We start from the raw sequence: 25,835 nt of genomic DNA, 5'->3' as shown, positions 1-25,835 counted from the left end.
TTTTTTGCTAGATGCCTCCAGGATATTTGTCTTCCTGAAGTTTTGCCATGACACCTGTTACCTGAATGTTTGAGTGCATCATGTTTCTCATCCATGACAGTAGCTTCTAATCTGCTAAGAAGGAGTAAGCAGTCTCAGTTTTCAAGGTGATACAAATATTTCAGTTGGTTCCGTTTCTGGAAAAGGTATGACAAAAATATCTTTATCACTCTCCTCTTTCTCCGTGCCAGAATTGGAAATAATCAAACTACTAGGAATTTTCTCTGTGCTTTGTAAATATTCCAAATGTTTTCTTCTGGTACATCTTGCTATTCCATAAAAGTAGATAATGTTTTATAAATAATATAGATACGTATTCTGGATATAGTTTTACTTGGGTCTAGAAAAACCTCATTCATTTATTCTTAATTTCTACTTTAATATAAAGAAAATTATTTAATCATCCAATTTAATAGTGTACTTTCATTTGCTAAATACTATTGTAGGCTTATTGCACCACCTGTCTTGCAGAAAGCCTTATATAGACATCAGCTGTAAAGTTATTTTATTTCTTTTCTTCTGTGAGATTTTCATTTTGTTAGTACAATTGTGAGACTTTAAAAAAAAGTAAATTCTCGGATACTTTTCATCCTTTATGGCCAATGCTGGGTAGTATCTTCCAACTCATTGCTATGAATAATAAAAATCCACGTGGAATTTTCTCCCCCTCAGATCTGCCAAAACCTAACCAGATTTTTTTTTATAACAAATGATATATTCATCTGTGTTAGACTAGAACCCCATAGGTTTTTTTGGAAAAGTTGTGTTAGTATAACAAACTGGACAGGTTTTTTTTTTGGGGGGGAGGGGGGTTTATGTTATTACAACAAAGATTTCTTTCATCTTTTTCTTTGGTACTTGGTTCTGCTGTTGTATTAATGAACTATATTTGTATAAGAGCATGGTTGAGTCTATGAATCATTTTTTTTCAATTAGTTTACTGCTATGGCAGAGTGAAATACTCATGTTGTCCAATAGGAAAAATACTTTTCCACATCTTAAGCCAAACAACATACACACTCAGAGGTATGTGTTAAGAATTGCTTCATCCAAAACATTAGCAAAATTGCTTTACGGGAGCTACTTCCTTTTATATTAAAACAAGAAATTAGCCAGTTCTAAAACTGAAAATTAAAAAAAAAAAAAGTTTTACTCTGAAAGATGTCTTTATCTATATAGTTCTGTATGCTTGGGCTTCATACAGCGTCTTTATAATGAGTGTGCTAAATTAAGTAGGTATCCTTTGTAACTATGGTGTGGAATATGCATAAAGAGATTAAAATTTTCTACTAGTTGCATTATTATTTACTCACGCTCCTTTCTTACAGCACCTTCTGGCATTCAGTCACCCAAAGATGTCATATTTCTATTGTTTACTCTTCCATGTGAGAATAATCCTCCCAACAACATTTGTGTTCTGAATGAACTGTTCTAGTTCCTCAAATCTTCTACCAAAATGTACAGAGAACCAATGTATTTCAATTTCCTGCAGAAATGTTCCAAGCATCTGAAGGCTGTTTATTTGGTAGCAGCTGAGAAATTGCATGTCCACTTTAGTAGTACATCTCTCAAAATCAAAAAGGCTCAGATGGAGACTCATTCTCTAAACCGATGCATTCTCTAAACTAATGCCAGCCATCTTCATTGTGTTTTCTTTTCAAAGAGAAAACACTCAGTCCAGATGTCCTAGGTTTTTTGGGCGTAAGGGTAGTGGTCACTGCCCTTGTCTGAATGTGCATGTACCTCCCAGGAGCAGTGTCTGAGGGAGTGTCTGTGCAGTTGTACATCAAGCTGTGTTGCAACCATTCACAATGAAAAAGCATATATGTTGGGTTCATTCTGCTTGGTCATTTAGCAGCTAAGGGCTTATCTGTTCTGGTATTTAAACTGGGAATCATCAAACGTACATCAAATTTATTAAGATAAAAATGTATTTGTTAGGCAACACTTCACTCTATTTAATTTCAAACTGCAAATGAACAGTGTTTCCATTTCAGTCCCATAATTTCTCCCTATCATAGGGAGTTCATAGTGTCCATTCAAAATACTTGCCCCATCATGTAACTTTAGAAAATTATTTGATGTAATTCATTCTGCTTTTTAATCTGATCTAATATCAGTAACAATAGAAGAATAGCCATATAGTTTAGGCAGCCAGATATATACAATCCATGGTTGTCAGAGATAAGAAACTGACAAGCGGTGCCCTGGGTTACTGTAATTAATTTTCAAGATGAATTGCAATATTCTGTGATTGTCCTTTGATAATGTATTTGAGAGAGAATGGTAATCCTTGGGCCAGCTGGCCTGTACTCGCACTTTGCAGTGAGAGCAATGTGGAACCAGCTAGGTTTCACAATTCTAGGAAGTCTAGGACTTCTGCAGGACCTTTCTGGCTCTTGGACACTGTATTTTCTGAGTGGAGGCTGTGGGGTTTTTTAAGGTCAGAGTTTCACCAGATAATGATAAGGCAGTATCACAGCCCTAACCATGGTGCTTTTATAGCCTGAGTGCTCAAGCTTCACTTTTGCATGGGTGTTCAGTAGTAGGGGAGTAGCTGTGAGGGTATGTTAATATTGAATTTACTGTTGGAAGGGTATCCCAGACAGAATGAGACTAAACAATTTTACACTGCACTTATCCACACTGTTTCTCTGGAGCAGATCCTAGTAAGAAATGAATTAATTTCAGTGCTGAATTTTACTCTTTACAGTTACTTACAATACATGCATAACTACAATACATACAATAACTGTCTTATATAAATGTGAGTTTTAAGTGGAGCAAATAACAATGAAAAAGTTTCTGAGAAGTCATTGTTAAAGTCTTCTGCCAGTATTTTTTTCTTATAGATATGTTAAGCAAGACCTAAAAAAAACGATCCATATCCCATTTTATTTAACAATATATTCCAAAGCTGTAAAACTCGGTAAACTAAGGGAGTCTGAAATTAGATTAGATCAAAAGCACAGCCTCATGAAATTCCAGTTCCAGATATGTCAAAAATTATGCAGAGTAAACTTTCTTCATTGTGTTTCTGCTCATTCACAGGCATAAATAGATATAAAATCTTCCTAAGATTGCTTTTAAAAATCTACAAATAGGAAAATTAAAAGCTGGGGCATAAACTTACTATTTTTATCTTATATCAGTCATTTTCTCCATTTCTGACATGATTTTTTAATGATGTTTCTAAGAGGCTGTTAAATGGTAGCTTCAGTGACATTATTAAATATTTAAACGCAGTTGAAGAATTGGAAATCATCAAGAAATAACTGGAACTACAAAAAATAGCATTGCCCTGAGCAAAACATGATTATTCATAATAAAATAGAAGTTATTTCAATTATGACATTTCTGGCCAATACCAGCAGTGAAAAAACGACCGAATGATTGTTAATAACTGTGCTTTGTTTCTCTTTATCAAAGATGATAAAACACATTAGCCACATTATTTCCATGGCTCAGATATAAAATGTTACAAAATTTATGGGGCAGAAAATTATGCAATAAAATGTTCTCAGAATTGGTTTTTTCTGCCTCCTACGCTCAAATCTGGTACCAAGATTTAGCTTTTAATAATGAATTAGGCTTGGAAACAGCGATTATTCATATTGCTCCCATTGCCTTGTAGTTGATTTCTACAAGTTTATTTTCAAATAAATAATGTTGTTCTTACATCTATTCTACTTAATGTTCTTTTTGTGCTGTATTTTTATGGTTTCAGGTGTACCTTGGTCATACTCCTAGGCTTTAAGTTTGCAAGTCTTCTTTCTTGCAAGAAGTTCCAAGCAGTTAACCCAAAGTGACTTCCTCTGGCAGCAGAAATAATTTTTCATTCACATTCATTCCAAGTTGCCAGAAACACAGTTTCTATCAGTTACTTTCCTTCCAATGTTTCCATTTGAATGGATAATTAATGAAATAGCATTTGCCTCATGATGTCTTTGAACAGCAGCAGCAAACTGTATCAAATAAACCTAGAGAGCAACCCTTCTTCACATCTATACTGGAAAGCACCTGACAGAGAGCCAACAATATGACAGGAGAAAGAGGTAATATCAGAACAATGTCTATATTTCTTTGCTGGGGTTAAGGTTAAATATTCTCTTTATAATGTACAAAAATAGCTCCTCTTTGAATTTATATGGTTCAAAATAAAAGTTGAGCTGATATCCTTATGGTCTGTTTTTGCTTCTCACAGAGGCCTGGTGTCAGTAGAAACTGGTTTAGTTGGTAGAGCAGAAGAGAAGAACCACAACATCATGACAGTATAAAATACATCTCCTACCCCTGGTTGCTGGTACTGCCATGAAATGTACTTAGAGAAAGGACATGCTTCAATGATGTTGTAATTCAAGACAATATGGTAAGGAAATTTTCCATCTCCTGACTGCTAATGGTTACCACCTGGAATAGGCTGCAACGGTTGCAGCGGGAAAAGAAAAGCAGTTGTTCTGTGGGGAAAGAACAGCAATCCTATGAGGAAGTTAAGTCTTCAGCATTTAAGGCTCTGCAATTGAGGAAACAACTGCAAGAAACAGCAATTTTTGTTTTGGTCTGTTCCTCCTCAATGTTTGGTAAAACGCTGGGCACCAGAAGTTTTTTGTAACTTTTAAGCTATTCAGTCTGCAACTTCATTATGGTTCAAATAAGGCAGAGTTGCAATTGTCACAATGTTATATCAGAGATATTGTATTGGTTGCCCATGAATGCAGAATCCAATCTATTCATTGCAGGTTGCATTCTCCACTTACTGGAAGTAAATAATTGCTTCCTCTTCTTCACACCAATTCTCTAACATCTGCAGAGATTCAGCCCATTCTTGTAATTCTTCATTTCCTTTACTAAATGATTTTCAAATATAATGCAGTACAGCATGCATATATGTGGAAAAAGATGTCAAATGGCTGTATTCACCAAGGGGGAAAGTCCACCATAAAATTGCTCTGCAGGTTACTTTATTTGTAGTATTTCTCCCTCTAAACTTAGTAGCCCAAGACACTGAGGCAGCTGGAAGTAATGAAACTTATTTTTAATGCTCTCACTTTTCATTTCAATGTATCAAGCTGCTCTTTAAACTGCTATTTTAAACTATTATGTCTTATTTTAGAAAGCCTTTATAATAATGGGGAATAATAAGAACCCAAAGTGCTCGCTATTTGTAAATGAAAATAAATGCTTAGCCCTTCTTGCAGAAGCCATTTAAAACATACACTTTAAAAAGCTGTCAATTTTGGTTTGTACTACTAGTTTCTTTTATTTTGCTAGAAATGTATTCCCATAATTCAAAATGGTGAAATTATTGAAACTACTACTGTAGTAGAGGTGGTGTTTTGCAAAGAGGTTATATGTCTGAAAGAATTGGGATGTAATTTTTCAACTCTACATTTTATTCTTTCTTCCTAATGGATAGGCAGAAAAAAATGAAAGCCTTGATATTTAGTCACTCCACCTTTAGTCCCTACCATCCATATACTATTGGGCATTCGTAATGTCTTGGCATGCAAGAAGTACTGAAGCTCATAGCCAAACCTAAAAAAAAAAAAAAAATTAAGAAAGGTAATAAAATGCTGATGTGAAACTAATTCTTAGAAGAAAGGTCATCAGGAGACAAACTAATTGAATAAATGTATGGAGATACTAAAGAATAGGTTTAAATGGGTCATAGGCATAGCTCACCAAATAAGCACAGATGCTGTCACAACTAGTGGAAAAAGGCTTGACTCAGATCTGCCACACTGAGGAATAAGTCAGTAGGAACATTATAAAGCATCCAGCAGCATTGACTGGACACTGTTGAAGTCCTAGGACTTGCTCTCTGCCCTTGGAGTCAGTGCTGTTAGTTCTGGAAGCAGACTTTCCTACACAAAGAACCTGGAGACCTTTTAACTTTTAAGTTCCCATTTATTATGGGGCAGTCAAACAACTGACATGACAGCCAAACACGTTGCTTTTATGAAGTAAAATTCTGAATACTTATTTTTGTCTTGTTGATTCTAGTGGCCTGTACAAGCACAGCACTAACAATTCAGAGCTTCCAGGAGAAAGAAGAGCATCACATCACAGTAGTGAGAGACTGAGCCACACTAAACTCTGTGTCTGAGCAAGTCCCTTGCATACCGCTGTGTTGCTTAAGAATGACTTTAATTTCTGAGGTCCTATCTCAGCCATAATCTCGGTGTTGCTGCGTGAGACATCTGCCTTTCAGATTGGGCTGCACTCCAGGAAACTACTGTCACTGTACAAGGGTGCTATTACCAGCATTTTTAAAGAAAAGTGGTACTACCCAGCTCCAGTGTACAATTTGTTCCTCACCATCCAGACCAGGTGAATCAGTGTACAAAAATGAGACAGGTCTCACTTCTGCTTTTTTGACTGTCTGGCTGTAAACAATTTTGGAATATTTTGCTCTTCTTTTTTTTTTTTTAAGATGTGTTTTTTAGTATAAGTTCTGTAATTGTCATCTCTGCAAGAAAAAACACACACATGTATAGTAATAGGAAACAGTGACACAGTGCTTGATATTGCCAGGGCACACTGAATACAGAAAATAGAGAAAACGTTATGCTATACCTTATGCATTTGAACAGTGAAAATGTATCCTAGGACATATAGATAAAATCCTTAGCCACTCACAAGAGAATTTTGGAATATTTTCATTGGTTTTTAATAGACTTTTCCCCTTGCTTATTATTCTGTTATTCCCAGTTAAAATGCTCCATTTGCAAGTGGAATCATGACATTTTAAACTGACAGATGAGGATTTTTTTTTTTTTTTAAATTAAGAAGCTTAGAAACACAGATGTCCTAGCAGCTACAAATTTCTCTGTTCTGAGCATAACAACAGAAAATAATTGCAGCACCTTATGTCTTTTATTATTATGTATATGCCATCTAATGTTATACTCATACTTTAAAAAAATCCATGTTTCCTTAGACTAATGTCTCTTTCATTGCAATGAAAAATTGCATATATTTCTTTTCTATTCTAATATAAATACATTTATTTTTAAAGGGGTGGATTTCAGAGGCATAAAGTAATACAATATAAAATTGTGAGAATTCTGGTAAGCTTTAATTCTAAATTATATCTATTATGGTAATACTAATGTTACTCACTATATCCCCAAGTTCAAGACATATTGTAGGAAGCATCAGCCCTGAGCCCTGTCCAGGGGCCCTTGGCAGCTAATCAGTTGTGGAGGAGACATTTTTGGGAGCAGTGAGGGCGATTTAAATGTCTCTAAAGGAGCACGAATGACTCAGAGCAATCAAAAGACTTCAGGGCCCTGGGATGGTTGGTTGAAGGATCAGCAGCACAGGTAGTGATTTCCTCAATCCTTGCTGTAACAAGGAATAATATTGATAGGAATAGGCAGATCCATCAGGTCAATGAATGTAATTGGAAAAATTTTGGGTTTTGTGACCATGGGATGATCTATTCAACAACTCGTCTACTGACACTGGATGGGATACACCTTTCTCAAAGGGAAAAAGTAGTTATAGCACGTGAACTAGCAGGGCTCATTGATAGATCTTTAAATTAACTTGGAAGGCAGAAAGGGAAAGTGCCACTCTTGGCAGTGGGATGGTGTGCCAAAACTTGAGGAAATGAGTACTCATGGGATCCCTTAATCTGCTTCACAAGGTGTTACCTACAAAATACCTCACCTGAAATGTTTCTACACTTATGCATGCTTCATGAGGAACAAACAAGAGGAGCTCAAAACTTTGGCCTAGTCCCAGAGATTTTAAATCATTGGACCAAGGGTCAGTGCCCTGAGCTGGAGGACCATGACTGCAAGAATGATCAACTGCCAGTTTACCCTGACATTGTATGGAATCTATGGCTCCAGGTCGGACGGGATTCATACCAGAATCCTCAAAGAGCTGCTGATGTCATCACAAAACCTTTCTCAATGATTTTTGAGTTGTCTTGGGAATCTGGAGAGGCCACAGCTGATTGGAAGATGAAGAACATTGTCCCAGTTTTCAAGAAGGGCAAGAAGGAGGACCACAAAAACTATATGCCTGTCAGTCTCACTTCAGTGCCTGGTAAAATTATGGTGAAGATTATTCTAGGAAGTTTTGAAAAACATCTGGAGGACAATGCTGTCATAGGTCACAACCTGCAGGGCTTCATGAGAGGGAAGTCCTGCTTGTCGAACTTGATTTGCTTCTATGACAACGTAATCCACCTAGTTGATCTAGGAAAGCCATTTTGGCTTTTTTGGACTTCAGCAAAGCTTTTAATACTCTCTCACACAGTACCCTTCTGGACAAAATGTCCAGCATTCAGTTGAATGGGTGAGGAACTGGTTCACAGGTGGGGCACAAAGAGTTATCCTGAATGGGGGAACACCAGACTGGCATCCAGTCATTAGTGGGGTTCCACAGGGCTTCATCCTCAGCCCAGTTCTCTTCAACATCTTCATTAATGACTTGGACGCAGGACTGGAAGGGATTCTAAGCAAGTCTGATGACAACACTAAATTGAGAGGAGCTCTTGATTCCCTTGAGGGCAGGGAGGCCCTGCAGAGAGACCCCCACAAATGAGAGAAGAGCATTCACCAACTGTATGAAGTTTAATGAGGGGAAGTGCCAGAATCTACACCTGAGAGAGGACAAATACAGTTCTGTGTATAGACTAGGGAACGAAAGGCTGGAAAGCAGTGCCCAGAAAGGGACTTAGGGGTTGAGGGAGGAGATTGTCCCACTCTGCTTTGCACTGGGGCAGCCTCACCTTGAATACTGTGTGCACTTTGGGGAACCACAATATAAAAAAGACATTAAGCTATTTGTGAGCATCCAAAGGAGGGTCATGAGGATGCTGAAGAGTCTTGAGGGGAAGCTTTAAGAGCAGCAGCTGTCACTTGGTTTGTTCAGCCTGGAGAAGAGGAAACTGATGGGAGACCTCATTGTAGTCTTCAACATCCTCATGAGGAGAAGAGGAGGAGCAAGTACCAATATCTTCGCTCTTGTGACCAGTGACAGGACTCAAGGGAATAGCATGAAGCTGTGTCAGGAGAGGTTTAAGTCTACATATTTGGAAAAATTTTTCACCCACAGAGTGGTTGAGCTCTGAAACAGGCTCCCCAGGGAAGTGGTCAGAGCACCAAGCCTGACAGAGTTCAAGAAGCGTTTGAACAATGGTGTCAGGCACATAGTGTGATTCTTGGGGTGTCCTGAAAAGTGCCAGGAGTTGGACTTGATGATCCTGATGGTGCCTTCCAACTCAGCATATTCTATGATTCTATGATTTTGACATATCCAGCTTTTGTTATATCTCCAGTTAGTCAATTTTACATAGACAGAGCCATTGACACAACCAGATACTAGTGAGTGAGTATTTGCCAAGCTGTCAGGGACCTTTAGGACTTTCAGTGTTTAATTCATTAACCAAATAACAACTGCTTGTTCTTTTATCATAATGATTATGGCTTTAGTATCTACAAAGTTTTAAATGGTCAATTATCAAAATGTCTTTTCAGTAAAACAATTCTGCAGTCTATATTGCAAATTTTTTGAAAATAGGGTGCTTGGGCACTGGGTTAATGCTTGTTTCTAGCTACCTATCAATAATGCCAAGTAATGTAAATGCAGCCTTTCTTTACTATGCAGCTTTTAAAGCCAAATATTCTACATAGGTGCGTGAAACCTATTAGAGTCAGGTGTTGATGTAGTATGATGGTGTATGGGAATTAAACTAAATCGTAAGTCATTCATTAGTAAAGAAAACCCCCCATAATTCCCTAAACTAACAAGGCATTTAACTAAGTATAACCTAACAAAAAGTAGAGTGATAATCAGAGATAGCTAGCTATGTAATGCTTAGACAAATGTGCAAATATAATTTTTATATATAATTTTACATTTTTACAATATACATAATTTTATAATTTATATAATTTTTTAACCTAAGAATAGTAAATGTTCTGAAATCTAGACTGAAAACGATGTGAAAGCAAAAATTCTGCATTTGATCTTTCTCACGTATTCCTCTTCTACAGAATCAGAATCTTGGTGTCATGCAACAAGCTATAAGGATTATGAAAATAAAAATAATGTTTGGGTTTACAATTAAAGTAATTTTAAGATACCTGTTGAAAAGCCATAGTTTGCAATAACAGCATGTACAATTTATATGATTCCTGCAGGGAAAAAATAATGCTAGAGTTTTGCATTTTCCAAGTTTCTTTTCTTTAGGAAGTCTGTAAGATCATTGCTGAGGTAGAAATTTTGTTCCAAGAACCAGTGTAAGAAAGATTTTGCTACAGGAAAGACTTATGAAGTAGTGCAGAAAAGGTAAGTGCTAGAAATAAAGTTGTCACTGTAAGATTTATGGTTCTAATTTAGGAGAAGTTAAGGCTTGTAAAACCCAAATTAAAATAAGCATCTATGTCTAGTGTCAACATTAGACATCTAAGTTCTCCAGGCATAGAGAGGTCAGGCAGAATCCCTCTTCATCAGCTCTTCCTTCGGGGTATCTTTACCTTCAGCACATTGGCTCCTGTGAATCCCTTCATTTTTTCTACACTATGAGGAGGTCAAATGCCAAAAAGTGGTTGGTGTATTGCTCGTGGACATTTCTATGCCCATGGTTTGATATGACAGTGGCCAATAGTGCCATGCCCGAGTTCCACTGGTGACTCTAACACCTACTTCTCACTTTTATAGCTTTATTTGTTTGTTCACACAGCTGAACAAAAATAATCCTAAAGAAAAGATACGAGCGTATACTTTCATCTTAAAAAATCTCAAAGTCACTGTGCAGATAGGTTATTTTACCTATAATATGTTTTTTTCTTAAAAGGAATTCTCTAGGTAGGTGGATAGGTTTCAAAGGAGGGAAAAAGGAACCTAAAAAACATGGTAGTTTGTAGTTCAATTCTGTACTCTTATGATGACAGTCTTTTCCTAAAGCAGAATAAGGATGGGATTTTTTTTCTTCTCCAGATGTACCTTACTGAGTGGAAATCTCATGTAGAGAGATTTACTTCAGTGGGGTGGCAAAGACACACTCTAGCTTCACTAATGGTCTGACAGTACTTTAACTAGACATTAAAAGCATAGTTGCAATAAGAAACTGCCTTGCCTTTTATCATTCTAGTTATTGTATTTTTACTACACCATAGTTTAGTTCTGCTAGTCTCTGTACAGACAAGGAAAGTACAAAAAAAAATAAATAAAAAACACAGCTGTATGAAAATACACAACAATGGAAAAAATCATAAATTCTAAAAATTAAAGTATACCTGGAGAAATTACCAGCAGCTAGTTCTGCAAAAAATAAGAGTGTACAGTCATTTCTCAGAACACTATTTTGAAAGCACATTTTGTTAATGGACATTTTAAAGGATTTGCAAGTTGTTCATGATTATGGGTAATAATCACAGTAGGAATTACTTGTGCATTTGGAAGTAATTTCTCTATGTCCTAAATTAGTCTCAGAGTAAGAACTGCTTTTTTATTTAACCAATTTTATATATTCAGAGTAAGAAATGTGAAGTAAAAGTTCAAAAAATTGAATAGCTCAATCCACCTTGACCCCAGAATTATTGCCTTCTACATTTTCCTTTTTAATGAAATGTATTATATGCAGGTAGTATTAAGTTCAACAATTCTGATACTTGACAGTTAAAAGACAATATAGATTTACAAGAGCAAGCACCAGGGTTTGTGCTTTTTTTTCTTTTTCCTTTTTTTTGTTAAAACAGTGCAAATCACAGAATATGCTGAGTTGGAAGGAACCTACAACCTACACCTTTAGCTGTGCACAGGATCATCCCCAAGAGCCACATCATGTGCCTGAGACCCCTCTCCAAACGCTTCTTGAACTCTGCCAGGCTTGGTGCTGTGACCACTTCCCTGGGGAACCTGTTCCAGTGCCCAACCACCCTCTGGGTGAAGAACCTTTTTTTAATATCCAACCTGAACCTCCTCTGAGATCAGTGCCTGCCCGTTTTTCCCCTCACGAGGAAGTTGTAGACTGTGATGAGGCCTCCCCTCAGTCTCCTCCAGGATAAACAAACCAAGTGACCTCAGCCACTCCTCACACGGCTCCTCCTCAAGGCCCTTCACCGTCTTTGTTGCCCTCCTTTGGACATTCTCTAATAGCTTGATATCTTTCTTATATTGTGCTGCCCAAAACTGCACACAATATTCAAGGTGAGGCTTCCCCAGTGCAGAGCAGAGTGGGACAATCCCGTCCCTCAACCAGCTGGCGATGCTTTGCCTGATGCCCCCCAGGACACGGTTGGCCCTCGTGGCTGCCAGGGCACTGCTGACTCATATTCAACTTGCCATCAACCAGGATCCTCAGGTATTGCTTTCCATCTTTCCATGGTACTGCTTTCCAGCATCTCACTCTCCAGTCTGTATGTACATCTGGGGTTGCCCATCCTAGGTGCAGAATCCAGCACTTTGCCGTGTTGAACTTCATATGGTTGGTGATTACCCAGTCCCATAATTGGTCAAGGCCTCTTTGCAGGGCCCCCCTGCCTTCGAGGGAGTCAACAGCTTCTCCAAGTTTTGTGTCATCTGCAAACTTGCTTAGTATCCCTTGCAGTCCTGCATCCAAGTCATTTATGAAGATGTTGAAGAGCACATGGCCTAAGATGGAGCCCTGTGGGACCCCACTAGTGACAGGTCACCAGTCTGATGTTACCCCATTCACTATTACCCTCTGTGCTCAACCCATGATGTGTTTATCCAGCTGTGTGATGGACAGTTTGTCCAGAAGGATCCTGTGAGAGACAGTATCAAAAGCTTTACTGAAATCCAAAAGGATTACATCATCTGGCTTCCCTTGGTCAGCTAGGTGGGTTACCTTATCATAAAAGGGAATGAGGTTTGATAAGCAGGACTACCCTTTCATGAAACCATGCTGGTTGTGCCTTTCAGGTGTTTTTCAGTACCTCCCAGAATAATCTTCTTTATAATTTACCAGGCACTGAAGTGAGACTGACAGGCCTGTAGGTTCCGGAGTCATCCTTCTTTCCCTTCTTGAAAATTAGTACAACATTTGTCAGCTTCCAGTCAGCTGGGACCCCTCCAGATTCCCAAGACAACTCAAAAATTGAGAGAGGCTTTGCGATAACATCAGCCAGCTCTTTGAGGATTCTGGGATGAATCCCATCAGGTCCCATAGATTTCTAGGGATCCAGCTGGAGCAACAGATCTCACCCAAGTTCAGGTCAATTGAAAGTTGATTATTCTTGCAGTCACAGTCCTCCAGCTCAGGGCACTGAGATTCCCTTTGTCCGTCACCCTTGTTGAAGACAAAGGCAAAGAAAGCATTAAACACCTCTGCCTTGTCTCTGTCCCTGTTTGTGAGGTGGCCATCCTCATCCTGTGATAGGCTGATGAATATTTCTATACTGCCTATTACCATTAATATATTTGAAAATACTCTTTTTATTGTCCCCCACATTTCTGTCCAGCTTCAACTCCAGCTGAGCTTTGGCCACATGAATTTTCTCCCTACAGCAGCAAGCAGCATCTCTGTATTCTTCCCATGTCACTTCACCTTGCTTCCACTGGGCATACACCTTTTGGTTTTCTTCCTTGCCTCCAAGAGAAGATCCCTGATCAGCAAAGCTGACCTTCTGCCTCACTGCTTGACTTCCAGCATTTAGGAATTGCCTGCTACTGTGGAGCACCTCCTAATTGCCTTTAGGAGGTGATGTTTGAAAAGTGGCCAGCACTGATGGACCCCAGAACCTGCAAAGATACAAAAATGCCTATCTGAAATAAGCATCATAAAAAGAGTAATTTCTGGGTTTTACTCCTGCTATTACTTTTCTGTAGGCAGTTTTCCTTAAAGCAGCAAACTCAAGATTACTTGGTTATTTGGGCAGTGTCTCATCACTCATGAATAGGCTTCGCGAATGAAGATTTAAGGAGGGCTCTACCCACGCTTGCTACAAGCGCGCTGATGGCTAAAAAGGCCAATGCGAGATAGACAAGTCCGGTTGCAGAAGGCACAGCAGAAAGACTCCCCAGGTGATACAGACGAGACGCAATTCTTTCTGCGTTGTCTTTTCTCCTCGAGAGTGATCCTGCGTGTGTTCTCAAAAGCAGCAGCAGCGTTATAGATGGTGTGTCTCCAGGCCTCCCGATTGGAGGCCAGGGTAGACCAATGGTGGTGATCAATATGGCCAAGGCTGAGGGATTGTTTCAGGCAGTCCTTGTATCTTCTCTTCGGGCTCCTCTCTTGCGGCAGCCAGTGGCAAGTTCCCCATAGAGCACGATCTTAGGGAGGCGATAGTCCTGCATCCTGGAGACGTGCCCTGCCCAACGCAGCTGTACATGTATATAAAAGGCAAGACACAAATATCCCATGACAGCTTATAAAATTTCAGAGATGTTCAGGTTTTGGAAAACACTGTAAAAAGTGTAAAATTAATTATTTTTATATGTTCCTTAAACTTAGACCAATTTTTTATCCTTCTTATGAAATTATTTTTCAAATTCTTCATGTAAATTTTAATTAGGCACTTATTCACAATTTGTCATTATGGAGAAATGACAACTAAGCAGTTTCACTGCTTCAGAAACTTTCAGCCAGTGACAGTATTACACTTAAAAACTCTGCACAGAGAACATACTTATGTGTTACACAACTGGCTTTATTAGTACTGATACTACTAGCAGCATCCAATTTAACTCCCAAGATAGATCACATTACCATTTATTTCTCCATCTCAGATATATAGGCTAAGCCTAAAACTGACAAATCCAATTGTCTGTAATTTAATAAGGACTTCAGGACCTAAACCCATTAAGATTGTTAAAAATGGAAAAGTCTCATAACCTTGCTGTGACATTGTAATTACTGAAGCAGCTACACATCACTGCAATCAAACATTTTAGACCCCTTTTTCTGCTGTCATTGAATTGCCAGCTCTCTAATGTCAGTGGATGGGACCTGCTGTAGCTATGTCAAGAGATTTTGAGCAATGTCCAAATGGTATAATTTAATTGTCAAGTAGTAGGAAATTCACAACTAATGCTACTATTCCTCCCCACTTTTGCCAGCAAATGTCTCATAATAAATAAATGACATTCTTCAAAAATCATTGAGGTAAAGAATAGGATCATCTGGTTTCCAAGTTTCTGAGATTCGGGCATATATGTTAGGTAGGAAAGTTCTTTTTTAAAAAATTTTCTTAATGTATGTGTTGAAAAAGTGCAGTAGTGCTTTTTCTTGTTTATTTAAGTAAAATTCTGTTTTCTTTCATCTACAGGTTTGGAGAGCACATTATGGGTTCAGAGAATGAAATGGCACTTTAGAAGGAAAGTAAACCAACATAAAAATAATATCAATAAAAAATAGGAAGAGTGAGTAAACACCTGCTTCACCTCTGCAAGAAAAAAGACTTCCTACTTCTGGCAGGTGTTCCAATTATGTAAGTGTATTTTTTTTAATGAAAGACATTACTTTTTGAAAGGTGCTAATTGTGGCAGGATAATCACCTTAACAATATTCCATTTTAAGATTGAGGGTACAAAAGAAAATCCAATGTTCATTTTTTTCTAAATCATTCCTAACTATACTTAGGGAGATCTATTTTCAGAAAACAGATTTGACAGCCATTTCCCTTATTCTTATCTACTTTGATTTATGGTTATTAGTCATCACTTCTGAAAGAACACTGAACAACGACATATTACTGGGAACACACTGCTTTTGTATTGCTTTTATCAAATGAACTAAATAATTGTTATTGTGATTCTGTGTAGAACAACAGTAAGAAATAAACCTGAAAGTTGTAAATTTCACTCATGGGAACTGAAGTGAGAATGGCAGGATTTGGCTAGAGATTTAAGACAGCAGAAATGACACAAGCAAATCCAAACCAATTTCTCCCAAATCTCTCCTGCTTATTCCTCCTAGTTAGACAGTAGTAAATATTGGAATAAATTCCTTACGACTGGTGATTTTTCATCCATTTCAGGCAAGAAGACTCAACAAGGAACAAGAAATACAGCAGCAGATGACATAGAGATAATGTAATGGAAAAATATAGGTAGAGTGTGCAGTTAAATACAAATTAACAAGGCAACTATCTATCTGCAAGACTGAGTAGCCAACAGGGTTATCACAGTACTGCTGCTGTACAACACCTTCTTAGTCATGCTTCTATTTTGGGTTAGCATCAAAAATGTTCTGTTAACTCTATAGCCTTGGAGCAATTGGGCAACCCCAGAGAATGACCAAATCATTAAGTTCTAAAAGAGGGTCAAAATGAGACATATTTATATGCATGTATTCACCTACAATACCTTTTTAAGCAAAACTAATTGCTTATTGTGAAGTAGGACTAAGGCTACCACGAAATGAGAGGCCAAAGACACATATGTCACATTTAAGTGTCTGACATAACTGAAGGCAGGCACAGCAGTCTGGCCCAGAAATTACTTTGAGGGCTCTCAGGCATTCTTCTCAAGTTAAAAGATCAGGGTTTCCCAGCGTACAGGAAGAAAAAGCATCTAAAACTTATCAGGTAGTGACAAAGAGAGAGAGAAAGAGTCCTCCATCACCACAAACTTGCCTGACAGTATGTTCAGTGAGGAAACTGAGTATATAAGTGTTGGATAAATTTTGTCCAGGAATGAGATACCCCAAGAAATACTGTCCTTTACTTTCTTGCATCCTCCTTGTTCTCAGCTATAGTCAGACCTTCACCCTTCTCCCTATGTCGTTCTCACAAAACTATATTATTTTGGGGCACTGCAAATCAGAGCACTCAGCTGATCTAAAAAAATGTCTTTGGATTTGCTGTTATTATTTTTAAGCAGGGATCATTTGAATTACACTTTATAGCACCATCCCTGAACAGTTGTATTAATACAGCATACACATCAATATAATGAACAACAGTAGTTGAGAGAAGCAGTGATGGAGCAGATTGCTCAGAGTGGTAGATGTTCTGTGGTAGATGTTCTGTCCCTGAAAGCATTCCAGATCAGGTTGGACCTGGCTTTGAACAACCCAATCTAGTTGATGGTGTCCCTAATCATTGCAGGGGGGTTGGACTAGATTGCCTTTAAAAGTCCGTTCCAATCCAAACCATTCTGTGATTCTATGATTCTGTGTCAAAAAGCAGAATATGGAAGGCAGGAGATTTCTAAGCTATCTTCATTGTTAGAGTAAAATGCTACATTTTTAATGTTTTCTGTGCTGTACGGCAGCTAGGGATGAAAAAGGAATTTTTTAATAGCTTGCAACATGGAACATATTCAGATGACTCTCAAGTACCCATGAATACCTGTGTATCAAACCTTTGAACTAACTGACCCAAATGAAGCAAACTGCAACAGAGCAACATTAGTGCTGAAATGCATCATGTTTAGATTTTTGTACCAAATGGAGTACAATTTGAGATTCCTTTTTCTTAATACATGATAGTTTACATAATATCCCATATTTTGGAGTAGGTTTCAAAAGTTAATCTCTTTATTAGGAGAAATTATTAAGAAAAAATATGACATGCTACAAATAATTAATTTCAATCTTCCTCCAATTAGTTTTTCTCTGGAACGAATTGTCATCATATGAAGAAATTGCAGTATGTCGGCATAACTACGTGTTTAATTGAGAATTTTATAAACATAAATCATATTATCCACTATCAAATTGGACAATTTTTCTTTCTGTGAAAGACAGTGTTTACATTAATCTAACAAACTGTATTCAAATAGCTTTGACTTTACAGAACTTAAATGTACAATTAATTTGAGCTTATGAAATGAAGAATACATACTTAAAATAGATGCCATTCATTTAAAATAGATAGTGTGATCATAGAGCAATGCAATAATATTTCCCAACCATCCATGTAACCTGCCTAGGCAAAGATTTTTTTAAATAAAAACCATTTTTAAAAATTTCACACTGAAAACTCCAGTGTTGATGTAAAATATTATCAGAAAGACTACTTACATGTAATGGTAGTTATATGCAAGGCAGTACAACAGAAGTCTGGTACAAAGATACAAGTAATTATCACCACATTTTTGCCTCTCTAAATCCTGGTCTGTTTAGCACTTGCGCTTTCATGATTTCTGTGTGTATGAGCACTATAATGGGTGTTGACAACTAATGGCATGGACACCAGTCTGCCCACAACTTCTCTCTAATGCCTCAGTACAGAAAGGAAATTATGTGGGGGACCACAAGATAACATCCCACTTCTAGCTACATTTCATGCTTCATGCTCAAAGGAAAAAAGAAAAAAGCTTTGCCATGGCCCAAATAATTATGCTTTCTATCACCACTATTACTTCCAATAGGAAACCAGGCACTCAGACAAATTTTCCTATAACATATTTGCTGTGTTAAATATCATTCAAACAAAAAAGAAAGTTAAAAAGGTGATGGATAGAGCCACATCTGTTATATGTAAATAGTCCAACAGTTTTGAATATCTGCTGAAAGGATGAAATGTTCTCACTGTGAATGGCTGGTCCTTTTTAGTCTGAAATAAGCCAGAGTACTTTGGGTTCTCCGTATATGTATTTAAGACTGAAAGCTCAGAAAGCACCAATAATGGGGCAGCAATCTCATGCTTTTTGACTGATGACTTCAGTGCTCTGCAGTCTGCCTGCTTTATGCCTTTTTTTAAGCAGAGGAAGTTTCTCATAACATTTCCAAGTCACTCTTCAATTCCAAAGTGTACTCCTCTATAAATGAACCTCAGGTTGCAGGCTTCATATGAGACTATCAGGAAGAACTGTTAACACTGGATCATCCTTTGTATTTATATTATTCATAACTGCATAGATGATATAGCAGAATATCTGTAGTTTTACTAAAGCACAGAATTCATTTAGATAGCAATATTTTCAGTTATTTTTTGCAGTCACAGTGTTGGATTCATCATTTATACTCTGTGTGTTGTTGCAGTTTCAAACCACTTATGAGAGGAATGAAACGTCTCTTCTATGAGCAAAGGCTGGGAGAGCTGAAGTTGTTCAGCTTGGAGAAGAGAAGGCTCCAAGGAAACCTTTTTGTGATCTTTCAGTACTTTGAGGGGATTTACAAAAAGATGGGGACAGACCTTTTAGTTATGCCTGTAGCAATAGGACAAGGGATATTTGTTTTAAACTGAAAGATGGTAGGTTCAGGTTAGATAAGAGGAAGAAATTTTTTACCATGAGGGTGGTGAAACACAGAAACAGGTTGTCAAGAGAGGTTGTAGATGCCTCATCTTTGTAAACAACCCCTTTGGACTTTTTTTTTTTTTTTTAACAGGAGTAATTTGAATTTCATTTTATAGCAAAATCCACCAAACAGTTGTACTAGTACAACACACACAGCAACATCAACAACAGTGGTTGAGAAAAGACATTATGGTTGCCCAGAGAGGTGGTAGATGACCTATCCCTGGAAACATTCCAGGTCAGGCTAGATGGGACTCTGAGCAACCTGATCTTTTTGAAGATGTCCCTGCTTATTGGGGACATCTTCAAAATATGGACTAGGTGACCTTTAAAGGTCACTTCCAACCCAAACTATTCTGCTTCTATGAAGGTCAGTTCAAATCAGTAGGAGATGTGACAAGAAGTTGTTTATTTATCTCAATATATGTGTTGTGCTGTGAATATTTTACTCAAGGAGCATTTGAGTATATTTTTTTTAAGGGTGATATCTAGTAGGTACAGCTAGAAAAAAGCTCTTTGGAAAAAACCAAGAACCATATGTACATTGCAGACTGGGAGAGGGAGACAGAGAGAGAGGGAGAAGAAATGTAAACTTCCATTCCAAAACCTTCCACCCTGTCAAATTGGATTAGCCTAATGTGTATCTCACACCCTGACACCTTTGCTGAGTGATGCCCAATCAACCCAACCAACTCCTTCCAGCAATTAATTGATTCTAAATTTTCTGCCCATGAAGCCAGTAACCTACCTGGTATGTAAAGAGCAGAAATCTAAAAACTAAAAATTACAATTCTACTAAATGCCAAGGTAATTCAGAGAACATGATGCCAAGGTCCTATCAGCCCTAGCTGGAAAATTATCATGGAGCTAAGGTAGCACACTGGGTCAGTCCTGGATGCATGGAAAGTTACAGGTGTAGGCTTCCAGGGAACAATGGAGCTGAACTGAATGCTGCTTAAGGTGAGCTGACCCCTTCATAGTTGCCCTGCAACTTATAGAGGTCTTCAGAATAAGAATTTTTCAGCTTTATATGGTTGATGTCACCTCAACATCTTTAGGCCTCTATCACTGGGATGTGACTTACGGCTTAAGAGAAATTTCCAGCTGTGTATATATTTTCCATTAATCTCTGGATTTTTTAATCCCTGAATTTCCTTAAAGACTTAACAGGAGAGAATACAGTAAACCACTGGCACTCTTCCCTCTTGTAAAGAAAAGGCATGGAGATCACCTGAGATTTTTGTCTTGTGTTCTGTGGAAGCTAAAGAGAATTCAAGTGAAGACTTCCTAAAGATGGTATGCTTACCTCATGTTCAGTTCTGAGACCTGTTTAGCACTGTTCCAAGAAAGGTGTTTAGTTATTGAAAGCCCTTTAGGGTTTTATTTTGCCAGAATCTGTAGACCTCTTCATTTCTTCTCTTTATTTCACCTCTAAAAGTATGCATGAAGTCTAATCTGGGGAAAGATCATTTTTTCTGGGCGGAGAAAAGAGAAGCACATAACTAGAAAAGAATCATAAAAGCTCACTGGCTGTGAGTAAAGCTTTTACTAAAGCAGTTCTCCATAGACATACATCCTTTATTCCTTGAGGTCACAGATACCATCTGACTAAAAATTAATACAAAAGGAATTTATTTAGATTTCACTGTACAAATCACACTAATGCCCTTTAAACAAAACAGTATGACACTTCGGCATGTCATGTTCAACTTTGCGTCAAGAAAAATGGCCCTCACTGTAATCATCCTACTGGTTTAAATGGCTTTATTATTGGAGACTTTTGTACTCTGTTGAATGACATTTTTTTTTCTAGGTGTCACTGACAATATTCAATGTGAAGTAGGTTTTTGGAAGAATATTTCTGCTAAATACAGATAGTGAAAAATCAACCAAAGTGATTCTCACACTTTTCAAAAGTACCAGCTCCTTTTGCCTTGTCTATCTTTTCTATCCTCTGAGTTCAAAGGTTGTCCAAAAATGAGGGCATGTTCATGTTAACTGTTATATTCACATCCTACTTGTAAAAAGTGAAATGTTACCAGCACTTTAAAGTTGGTATCAACTCTATTGCTAAAGTAATTATTGTGACCACTGATTACAGGCAGAGTCACTGTCTTATGCTTCCATGAGACAGACCCAAATTTGTGATCTTCACATTGTAAAAAGATGTGGCATTTGATGCACAGTCATTTCTTGAATGTGTATAATCTGGCTTATATGTGATCCTACTCATGTAACCATATAGAATCTCATTCTCAGATATTTATTCCTCTTCTTGTTTTGCAGAGTCTGTGAATCACCCCTGCCTGGAAGCCATACCCCTAGCTTGTAAATGCAAAGTGCTAGAGAATATACATGGAATATCTCATATCTTTAAGGTAAAATATAGCTTTTTAAAAAAATGATATATTTTTTAAAAAAGCTATATTTCACACTATCAGAAATTGTGTCAGACACTTTAATTTCTGCAGATGTTGTTGATAATTGGCAAGAAAACTGTTTCCCATCTTCATATTGTGATGTTCTGAGTTACAAAAATCCTGTGATTCAACTGTATACAGATAGAGATTTCCATCTCTAGAAACACTCTTGCCTCTCCATATTTAAACACTGTAATAACCAAAAATAATTCAGTGTAAGTGGCTGTTTCAGTTCATGTGGCTCTTGGTTCCCTGTGAAACTGTAAGAATACAGGTGGCACAAACCCTGTCAGAATCGTAGGCTAGAACCTGGCACTATGGTTTAATAGGTGTCTGATCTTTAGTAGCATAATAGTTACAGACAAGTAGGAACTGAGCTACAGATGAGTAAGCCAGTGAATTTATAGCTGTTTCACAGATCCTCAAGAGGTAATGATTTGTCAAACTTTCTGTCTTTTGCTTGAAATACCACGATAATTTGTTAGCAATGAGTATAGTCAGGAGAGTAGTTTTAAAGGAAATATTACTGTAGTTTGACTGTGTTATAGGTAGGAAAGTAAGCTCTGCACTTGTGTGTACACTAAATTCAAATGCAATAAGCTAAAACCCAAAGCAGCTTAGTGGGTATTAGAGAATGACCTGAGGATGGGTTGCCAGTAAATTAAAGACAGCAATATATCCAGGTTGTGTAAAGCTTTGTCAAACTGTAGATTCTTTCAAGACTTTTCTTCTAGCACAGAGGCAGAAAAGAAATGGTGGGAGATACAATAACCCTATCATTCTTAAATAGCCACAATCTCAGTGCAGTCAGTATTGTATATCATCTTGCTGAGTACTTTTGAGTAATTTTCTCAGATGAAGCTCTATTTTTTTTATCACCACTCTCTAAACTCTGACTACATCTCTCACAACATTTATTTCACAGTTGAGTGAGTCTGTATGATTACATACTTTCATATTTCAGGAGCTATGAAATAATTGTCATGAATCTCTACCTTGACAGCCAAAGCCTGTCCTGATGCAGAAAGAAACTATGATCTTTCCCAAAGCATCTTTTTGAAACTGTCTTCACCGAAGTCATGCACAACATTAAGACATAGCAGAAAATAATACTCTCATAAAAGAAAACAATTCCATCTTCATGCTTTAAAGCAGCTTATAGACAATGACTATAACATTAAAAGTGCTGAAAGCACTAATTATAGGGCTTCTACAGAAATAATAACAAAGGTTGACATATGTATTCTTTGACACAAATGTGATACACCAACAAAATATAAACAGATGCAAGCAGAGATAATTTATAGCAAATGTTAACCCATGTGTAGATGAAGAATTATCCTGAATACCAATCCACTTGCCTAGCATGTACATATCTACAATGATTAACACTCTAAGCATGTATATTTCTTAAGTCATCATATGATTACAATGCTCATTATTAGGTAGTGATTGCACTATGGCATTTATTAGTCTCATACACTGTGTTCAGTGCTGTCAGTTCTATTTGATCTTAACTACATTAGAGAACCACAGCAATGTTTTCTGAATGGACTTGGAGGAAAAAAATCCTCAGATTGTCAGAATGCTTTCCTTTACACTGATGACTATCGGCAATGACATCTAAATGTGAAATCTTTTTGCATCACAAAGCTGAACAATCAATAAAGGGAAAAAATATGTGGAGTATTACTGAGATGATGAGCTAGATGAACACTTTAGATTATTAAGATTGCTCTTTATAATTTTAGACTTACACATATATATATACGTAAATAGATCTGACACTACCAAACATATTCTGAATTGAGCTAAGTGGCAGCCATACCGTCCTGCTGTTTCCTACCCAGTCTACAATCTGATTTCATGGGAAAGAGTCCTACATCATGAGAAAGGACCATTGTTAGGGTTCTCCTAGTAATGCTGTTATCTGTAAGGCTGCAACTGCCTTGGCTGTGATCATGTCTCCACTTGCTGCTGCTGAGACACTAGCAGTGAACCCAGTGCACAGTAAGTCTGTTTGTGCCCTCCAGTACCTTGTAGTCACATCTGAACTAGCTTTAGGGTAGTTGCTTGGGTGCAAGTTACAGTGTAGTCATGGCAATGTGAAGCTCGGGACAGCTGTGATGGCAGTGTAGTCAAGGGAGGTAAATTACTCATGCAGGGGTGTTATAATGTGAGATCTGTTTCTCACATCCTCAGAATGCATTCTCTAATCTCCCTACCATGATTTGCATTTTCTGATATAAGTAAGTGGTAAATAGTAAAAGCATAGGGACAAGGAGTTTCTGTGAAAGAAAAAAGATTAGAATGAACAGTATCCTCTGAAAAGTAACTTGGTAGAAAGATTTGTGAGACAGCTTTTCCTTTGCCCTGCACAATCCCTGATAATGCTTACATGGGCCAATTTGCAGAAAAGGCACACTACAAAGCTGTTTGGTCCTTCCTTAGTTATTTGAGTGTTTAAATAACAGGTAATGGCGATGCCCATGTGCCATTGTACATTTTCACTCTTCTTTTATAGTTTGGTTTCAAGAGAAAACACTCATCATCTCCTATTCCAAACCAGTTCTGGAATATATCCTTAAAATTCCAAACACTAAGAAGAAACAAAAAAATGTGACTTCTATCAGCAGCTGCCTCTTGTTTCACCTCAAAGTAACAAGCAATTCAGAGGGTGAAGAAAAGGCCAACATTTATTTTTCTCAACACAGAAGTCCCATTTCTAACAGCAGAAAAGAAAAAGGTAATGAAATGCCATCTTGTTATATATTCTGTCTGCTACCAATATCTTTATAAAATGCCCATAAATCTGGCTATAGTGCATTCTGCCATCAGCCACAAGTATATGTCCTGTGAGCCATTGAAGTAATTTAGGAAATATCCTGAATCACAAGTTTACAGCACACATAGAATATAGCTCTCAGACTGTAAAGTAAAAAAAATTGAAACTCTTTTGAATCTTCACCATCAAGAAATCAGTTGACTCTGTTTTATGGGAAGAAATAGGAACTTTCTCAATATTCCTCTTACCCAGAGTCTCACATATCTGTGATACATTGGGTGGCATTCCTGCTGTGAAACTCCCTCAGACAAGCTATATTGCAGCAGTAAATTCTAGATCTAGCCCACAACGTTGGAAAACATTGCTGAACAGATGGTTGCATTCAATAAAACATCAAAGTACCGTCGTAAATAATGCTGTTGAATTTTTTTGCCAGTCATTTTGCAGTGCCACATTAAACATTTCCAGATGTAGCTGAAAGTGAAAGGGACAGAAACATTTGGCAGTGAACAGAGTGCCATAGGGCTGTTTTGACTGGTGAGGTTGAGACCAGAAATAGAAATGAGTATCTGAGTGGCACTTCTTGGGATGGTTTCTGACTTGTAAAGACCACAGTGGTCTGGGCAGTTAGGAGGTCATCTGTTCTTTCCCTGCCTCTTCCACACTGCAAAGAATTTTGGTGTCTCACTCTTGCCTGCCCTTTTGACTTCTGTCTTTGTCTCTGAGTTTGGGGAAGAGAGACTTTAGGTGACATTTGCTCACCTTACTGAGTGTCTCCTTATTTTTGAGTGAGCACTTTCTAATAGCATACCCTCAAAGCAGTAGAAGAATGAAGTTTTCTCCAAAATCAGTCAAATTCTTGCAGGTCCAAACCAAGTATTACTGAAGTGAAGAGTGATTGTGGAATTAGATGGCCTGGCCTGTAAGTCACAGGCTTCATATACTAAAAATAGAATAGATATCAGTACTTTGTGAATATATTCTATTTAAGGACAAAGGCAGCAATTAGAACAAAATTACCTAGCCAGCCAAGCAAGCAATTCACAGGCTTCAGTGACTTGCTACTAAAGTCATGAAGTAATTCATTGCACTAAGCTTCAGAGAAATTCTGAAGAGAAAAAAAAGTAAAACCTGTGCCTGGTTTTGTAGTATCCTGCTACTGAAAGAAAAGAATAGTTCTTTTACCTCTGAAAGTCCATTATAGGAAGGATCACAGTTTTCAGATAATTCTGTGAGTTAAAGATTAGTATGAATCTCTACCAGATAATATCTCTTCCTCTTTATATTCTTGTAATGAGCACAGTACTACATGGATTAAACATGCAGGCAATCTACCACTTGTAGGACTTCAAGCATAAAACACAAATCAGCAAATGCAAAACATAGTATCGCTCCCTTGGAATTTTCTGAAGAAGATTTGA

The 25,835-nt window shown here is 37.6% G+C and overlaps 2 long non-coding RNA genes across 10 annotated transcripts in view; one reads left to right on the top strand and one right to left on the bottom strand.

Annotated features, from left to right (window-relative positions):
- LOC126651894 (uncharacterized) overlaps positions 1–25,835 on the top strand; it is a 101,711-nt gene that overhangs the window by 20,413 nt on the left and 55,463 nt on the right. For 5 of the 9 annotated variants that reach the window (XR_007631812.1, XR_007631815.1, XR_007631813.1 and 2 more), the window contains 7 exons: positions 12–185; positions 3,767–4,094; positions 4,244–4,408; positions 7,058–7,109; positions 15,291–15,452; positions 18,953–20,505; positions 21,496–21,587. This is a non-coding gene — a long non-coding RNA (uncharacterized LOC126651894). Of the gene's footprint in view, positions 1–11; positions 186–3,766; positions 4,095–4,243; positions 4,409–7,057; positions 7,110–15,290; positions 15,453–18,952; positions 20,506–21,495; positions 21,588–24,153; positions 24,376–25,835 lie in introns of all 9 variants that reach the window. The other 4 variants (XR_007631814.1, XR_007631810.1, XR_007631816.1 and 1 more) reach the window with 3 other exon arrangements.
- Positions 13,829–25,835, bottom strand: part of LOC126651898 (uncharacterized) — a 90,695-nt gene continuing 78,688 nt past the window's right edge. The window contains exon 4 of the long non-coding RNA XR_007631822.1: positions 13,829–14,346. This is a non-coding gene — a long non-coding RNA (uncharacterized LOC126651898). The remainder of the gene's footprint in view (positions 14,347–25,835) is intronic.

Source organism: Myiozetetes cayanensis, unplaced genomic scaffold (assembly GCF_022539395.1).
Source record: "Myiozetetes cayanensis isolate MyiCay16 unplaced genomic scaffold, myiCay2020 scf7, whole genome shotgun sequence".
Taxonomy (NCBI): Eukaryota; Metazoa; Chordata; class Aves; order Passeriformes; family Tyrannidae; genus Myiozetetes; species Myiozetetes cayanensis.
The sequence above is the reverse complement of the archived record's forward strand: the minus strand, read 5'-3'. Positions and strand labels throughout refer to the sequence as shown.